This window comes from Podarcis vaucheri (genome assembly GCF_965113315.1).
Source record: "Podarcis vaucheri genome assembly, chromosome: 2".
Classification (NCBI taxonomy): domain Eukaryota; kingdom Metazoa; phylum Chordata; class Lepidosauria; order Squamata; family Lacertidae; genus Podarcis; species Podarcis vaucheri.
This window is the reverse complement of record NC_138760.1, coordinates 60,017,589-60,023,701: the sequence shown is the minus strand read 5'-3', so window position 1 is coordinate 60,023,701 and position 6,113 is coordinate 60,017,589. Positions and strand designations below refer to the sequence as shown.

Sequence of the window (6,113 nt, the reverse complement as noted above, 5' to 3'; positions counted from 1 at the left end):
GCTGTTAACATCCCATTTCATTTATCATGCTCATTGGAGATGGTGCTAGGCATCCCACATCACTCCAGTTATGCAAACTGTGAGAGAAGGGTAAGATCTCACAAGAAAAGCCACACCAGTACTAGTACCAGATTTTCTTCTTCATCTGGTGCCGAAGTGACTTCAAAGCAATCCATTACAATCTATTGCAGCCTAACAGGGTGTCCCTAACTGGGGAGGGGGAGAGAGAAGACCTGAAAGCCAGGACAAAACTGTTAACAACACAGGACGTAGCATTCTACATTGAAATACAAGACAATCCTGCATTATACAGAACACATGGCAACCTTAGAGTCTTCTGTTTCTTCTTCCCTTGGGGAGGTCCAAACCTACTTTCTCCTCAGCTTTTGGAGAACCTTCTTTCTGAGCTGCCTACAAACCAATTTCCTGCCTAATCTGGTCATAGAGTTTATTTCCTGTTTATCACCGTATTTCTGGAAGTATAGAGGCAGACGGGGGTGGGGGTGGGGAGGCATAGCTTTGCATGCAGAAGGTTCAGTCTCTGGTGTCTCTAGGCAGGACTAGGAAGAAACCCCTTTCTCAAATCCTGGAGAGCAGCTGCCAAGTCAGAGCAGACAATTCTGAGCTAGATAGACCAAGGTGGTACAAGGTAGCTTCCTAGGATTCCTCTATTTCCTAATATTCTGAACTACAAAGCCAAAGAACATACAACACATGCACACAAGCAACACACAGCTTGGTCTACTCTAGCTTTATCTGTTTAATATTTAGATCTCCCTTTGCCCCCCATTGCTGCGTATGGGATTCCCAGCAAGGCGAGCCGTGAAGAAAGCATAATGACTAGAAAGAGAAAGGCAGCTTCCTGCTTTGGTTTGCCGGAACCATTTGAGATAATCAATTGCAGGATCACAGGCTTCTTCCTCTGCGATAGGAAGGAGCGGTGTCACTCCCATGCCCTTGTCAGACTGACACAGGCCCATCAGCCGGCTTTGTTAAGTAGCATCCTGCTTGCATTCCTGCCCTGCCTCCCAGTGTTCTCATTTGAGAGGAAGCAATTCTTCCCTCCCTTGCGCTTAATAGGCCCTTTCCTGCCCCTGATGGCAGCCTCAGGCAGCAGCAGCAGCTTCCTAAATCACTTTGAATTGATTTCAAGCCCAGGCACTGAGGGTGGGCTTCAGGGCCCCCTAATCCTGCTGAGCAGGAAGGCTTTAATAGGAAAATGTTGTTTGGCTGAAAGTTAGAAGGTCAAATAAACCCAGTCCAGAGACAATCATACTATTTTATCTGCTGAACAAACTACTTTCCTTTCCTCCCCCCCCTCCCCCCACTTACCACCAGCTTCTTGCAACATTTGCTTTGCTTTTGACAAGGGTCTTATGTTTTGTTAGGGGGTTTATGATGATGAGGGATTTGAATGTGTCTCCGGGGTGTTGTTGTTGTTGCATGGAGTCCTTTTGCCAGCAGACGCCAGTCCAGTTTTAATGCTGTGATGGGTCTGTGTTTCAGCTCTCCCCACCCCACTAAGAATCAAAGGAGACAAGCTGCTTCAGGCACTCAGCTACACACACACACACACAGAGAGAGAGAGAGAGAGAGAGAGAGAGAGAGTTGGGTGGTTACAGGTTGCTAAATTTCATGGCTTTTTACTTGTCATAATGAAATCATCAGCATCAACCAAGAGTGGCTGGGGCAACCCAGTCAGATGGGCAGTGTACAAATAATAAAATTATGATGATGACGATGATGTCCGCAACACTCCCCTGACCACTTTCCATGCAGCACAGAGAAGCTAATATGGAGGGACTGCAAAATCTATCAGTTCAGCTTTGTAGGTCGAATCCTGGGAGACCTTCATCTACCCACAACAAGGGATGCATTTGTTAGAGCAACGTTGTGGCATCCAGGGATTGCTCCCTTTGCAGAAACCATGTCATGTGAATCCAAAGAAGTTGATCTGCAGTCTACTATTCAACATGCCATTCCCTGTATATCGGTAACATGGGCACATGGAAGCTATTATCTCCAATTTTACATTCTTCTCTAAGTAGCAGCAGCATTTGTGTAAAAACACACGTGCACATATGCACACACATACACATATTGGAGAGTGTTGCGTGTCAAAACCCCTCCCCCAGAAAGAAAGACACAGGACACAATGTTTAAGTTTAATGGGCATGAAATGGCCACAACTTTATTGATTAGAGAATTGAAGGTATTGGCCCTAGGCATTGGCTCCTATCCGCTACCCGGCATGATGTCCGGGAAGGGTTAACACTAACCGTGGGAGGCCCCCGTTGGAGTACGCCAACTAGGATCCCACGGGTGTCACCGCTTGGGGCGTGCCGGGGGCCCTTACCTAGGTAGGTTTCGGACAAGACAACGCCCCTCGGAGTCCTGTACCGGACTACCCCATTTCCTGGGGGAAGGTGATGGCGTTCCTTCCCCCCCATCCATTTGCATAACAATTGAACCCCAGCCAATGCCTAACCGCCAATACAGGGAAAGTTGTGACGGTTTGCTACGAGGTAGGCGAAAAAACCAAATGGCGGAAGATCGCCAACTTGGAAAAATTCCTACCAGGCCCCTTGCGGCGACCAACCGAAGTCCATAGCAAGGTCATGACTACCTACGGCTACCTAAACGTCTAAGGGTGGGTGGGATGGGAAAACCTCTCAGCTGGTCGGGAGTGAAGAGGGCGGACCCTGGGCGTGCCCGGCTTAAAATACCTTAAGCCACGCCTCCCCCCGGCCCGCCGATAGGCGGGCGGGGTCGCGAGCACGCCCAGGGATTCCCCCAACTCTCGCGGGGGCCAAGGTTAGCCCCCGCGCTTGGGGAGGAGGGGCTAGACCGCAACACCCTCTCCTCCCCATAGTCGGAAATGGCTTTGCGTGTCAAAACCCCTCCCCCAGAAAGAAAGACACAGGACACAATGTTTAAGTTTAATGGGCATGAAATGGCCACAACTTTATTGATTAGAGAATTGAAGGTATTGGCCCTAGGCATTGGCTCCTATCCGCTACCCGGCATGATGTCCGGGAAGGGTTAACACTAACCGTGGGAGGCCCCCGTTGGAGTACGCCAACTAGGATCCCACGGGTGTCACCGCTTGGGGCGTGCCGGGGGCCCTTACCTAGGTAGGTTTCGGACAAGACAACGCCCCTCGGAGTCCTGTACCGGACTACCCCATTTCCTGGGGGAAGGTGATGGCGTTCCTTCCCCCCCATCCATTTGCATAACAATTGAACCCCAGCCAATGCCTAACCGCCACTCGAGCAAAGCTCGCCGCCAATACCTTCAAACCTGTAACCAACTCCTACACCCTGCTATGGAAACCCCTGAACCCAGGACCTAATCCCCGCTATGATATCACCCAACCATAGGTCGTTCCCTGCATCTGACAGATGCACGCCATCCCTTCTGTAGAGGGCCTCGTTGCTGAACTGGATGCCCGGGTGTCTGATGACGAACCCGCCCAGAGCTGCCACTCTACGTTCCACCGCTCGTTCTAAAACCTTTCTCGCCTTGTTGACTCCTACTGGGCTCACGCAATCTCTCCATGTCCTCCTCTCAAGCAACGAGGACCAAATTATTGTGATATGTGGGTATGCAATTACCAACTCGGTCAGATCATCAAAAATGTGCCACCTCAGATCGATCGCCTTGCGATAAGCGAGATCGTTTTCTCCCAATTGAATCACTAGGGCGTCAGGCGGACCCTCGGCCGCAGCCCTGGCCATCACGGCTGGTTTGAATTCACTCCAGCGCATCCCTCTACGCGCTATCCAAACCAGTTCCACTCTGGGATGTAAACTCAGGTTGCCGCCCAGACCGCTTCTCAAGGCATGAAACTTGGCCCAGTGCACGATGCTGTGGCCCACCAACCAAATGCGCAATCTCGTGGGTTCTGAAAGGCAAATAGAAAAGTGGGCGGAGGTCAGGGGTGTACCACGCAGTCACAAGTTGCTTCTCACATAGGCCTTGTACGCGTTAGATTTCCACCTCCCCAAGTCTTTAATCTTCTCCGTGGGGAGCCCCATATGTACTGCAGTGGTGGCTGCGCCAATACGGAAGGAGTGAGCAGCAAATTCTGATGCCGGGAAACCACAAGCCGACAATGCCGACCGCATAACCCTAGTGAACTGGTGTCTAGTAAGGCGGGATCCGTCCGCATGTATCAGAAGCGGACCGGGTCCGCTAGGCCTTAGGTAAAGAAAACGCCTTGTGTCCCGAACCGGACAAGGGCCCTTCCCGAGAGCTGCTGGCAGCCGGAGCAGGGCCCCCTTGCCCTGCTGATCTGTCTTTGAGCTCCGCACCCGCACTATGAGATCGGTTCTAGAAAGGGTCAGGTCGCTCATCAAAATTCCCCTATGAGACTGGGTGGCATCCCCTTCACATACTACCTCGCCTACACGTAGGGCGCCGAAGAAAGCTATGGAAAACGCTGCTGAGAATAAACGCGCTTCGTGCTTTGACCAGCAAATTTCACGAAGAACTTTGTGAATCTTAAACAGAATTTCAAAAGTTACGGGCCGCCTCCTGTCCGCACATGGGGGTTGCTGTCTGCGCCATCCCTCCAGAGTTTTGCGCACAATGAAGGCTGCGCAGGGGTCTTTCTCGAAAAATGTTTTACAAAAATACGAGATCCCTGCTGAGTGAATATTGAGTGTCTTAGGCGCCCGGCCTAACTCCCTCATGTGTGCCAAGTAGCGGAGGACCTCCCTGGTTGAGGGAGTGGTGTGACTACTAGAGCCAGGGATGCGTGCGCGAAATTTTAAAAAATCGACCCAAGCCTTCTTATACGATCTCATTGTGGACGGGGCCACTGCGCCGAATACTCCCTTCATTATGTCTCGCTCCCAATCCTCCAGAGATGCTCCGGGAAAGGCATCGATGATTGGTCCGCTTCTGGCGCTAACGAGCGGAAGCGCTCCATCTGAAAACGAGATAGAGCGTCCGCGATGTCATTATTAATGCCAGGCACGAATTTGGCCGAAAAGTAAATATTCTGTTCTAAACACAGAAGGACAAAAGCGCGCAATAGGTTACCCACTCTGGTGGACCGTGCAGATTGCCTAGCAAGGACCGCTACCACTGCTTGATTGTCGGTGTTAAAACAAACCCTGCGATTACGAAATTGCTCCGCCCACAAATGCACCGCTACGACAATCGGGAAGAACTCCAAGAAGGTAAGATCCCTGGTGATGGGCTGCCCTTGCCACTCCGCGGGCCACCTTTTGGCACACCACTGACCGCGAAAATAAACACCGAAACCTGAGGACCCGGCTGCATCTGATTGAACTTGGAGGTCAGCATTAAGGAGCAGGGTATCCTGCCATAATGAAACCCCATTGTATTTTTCTAGGAATTGCAACCAAACCCCCAGGTCAGCTTTTACCTGCTTGGAGAGGCGTACCCTGTGTTGAGGGGCTCTGAGTCCCGCCGCCAAACGAGCCAGACGGCCGCAAAATGGCCGCCCTGGGGCAATCACCCTGCAAGCGAAATTCAAATGGCCTAGCAAGGATTGGATCTGTCTCAATGTTATTTTCTTTAGAGGCAAGAGCTGTTGTATGATTGTCTTGAGCGCCACCAATTTTTCAGCGGGTAAGCGGGAAGTTTGGGCCACGGTGTCCAACTCGATACCCAAATAGACTAGGGATGTGGCTGGGCCCTCTGTCTTGCCGGCGGCTAGGGGTACCCCTAATTCGCCGGCTAGGGATGTAAAAGCCTTTAGCATAGTGGAGCACCGTACTTTACTGTCTGCGGCCAAAATAAAATCGTCAAGATAGTGTGATACACCAAAAGACCCTGTTCTGTTGCGTAGGGCCCAGTCCAGGAATGTGCTGAAAGATTCAAAGGCTGCACATGCAACGGAGCAGCCCATGGGCATAGCCTTGTCAATGAAATACGCGCCGTCAAATTTAAAGCCCAGCCATTTAAAGTCGTCTGGGTGAACTGGGAGAAGGCGGAAGGCGGACTCGATGTCGCATTTTGCTAGGAACGCCCCCTGACCGAATCGACGGATCATTTTTACAGCCTGATCGAAGGAGGCGTATTTCACTGTACAAAGCTCCTGAGGAATCGCATCATTAACAGAACCCCCTCTCGGGTAAGAG

General features: G+C 51.2%; 1 long non-coding RNA gene across 1 annotated transcript; it reads right to left on the bottom strand.

Moving 5' to 3' along the window:
• Positions 1 to 2,158: 2,158 nt before the first annotated feature.
• Positions 2,159 to 4,244, bottom strand: LOC309526143. Its single transcript, XR_014216688.1, has 2 exons — positions 3,349 to 4,244; positions 2,159 to 3,313 (listed from the first exon to the last, which is right to left on the bottom strand). It is a non-coding gene; the product is annotated as an uncharacterized lncRNA (long non-coding RNA).
• Positions 4,245 to 6,113: the final 1,869 nt, after the last annotated feature.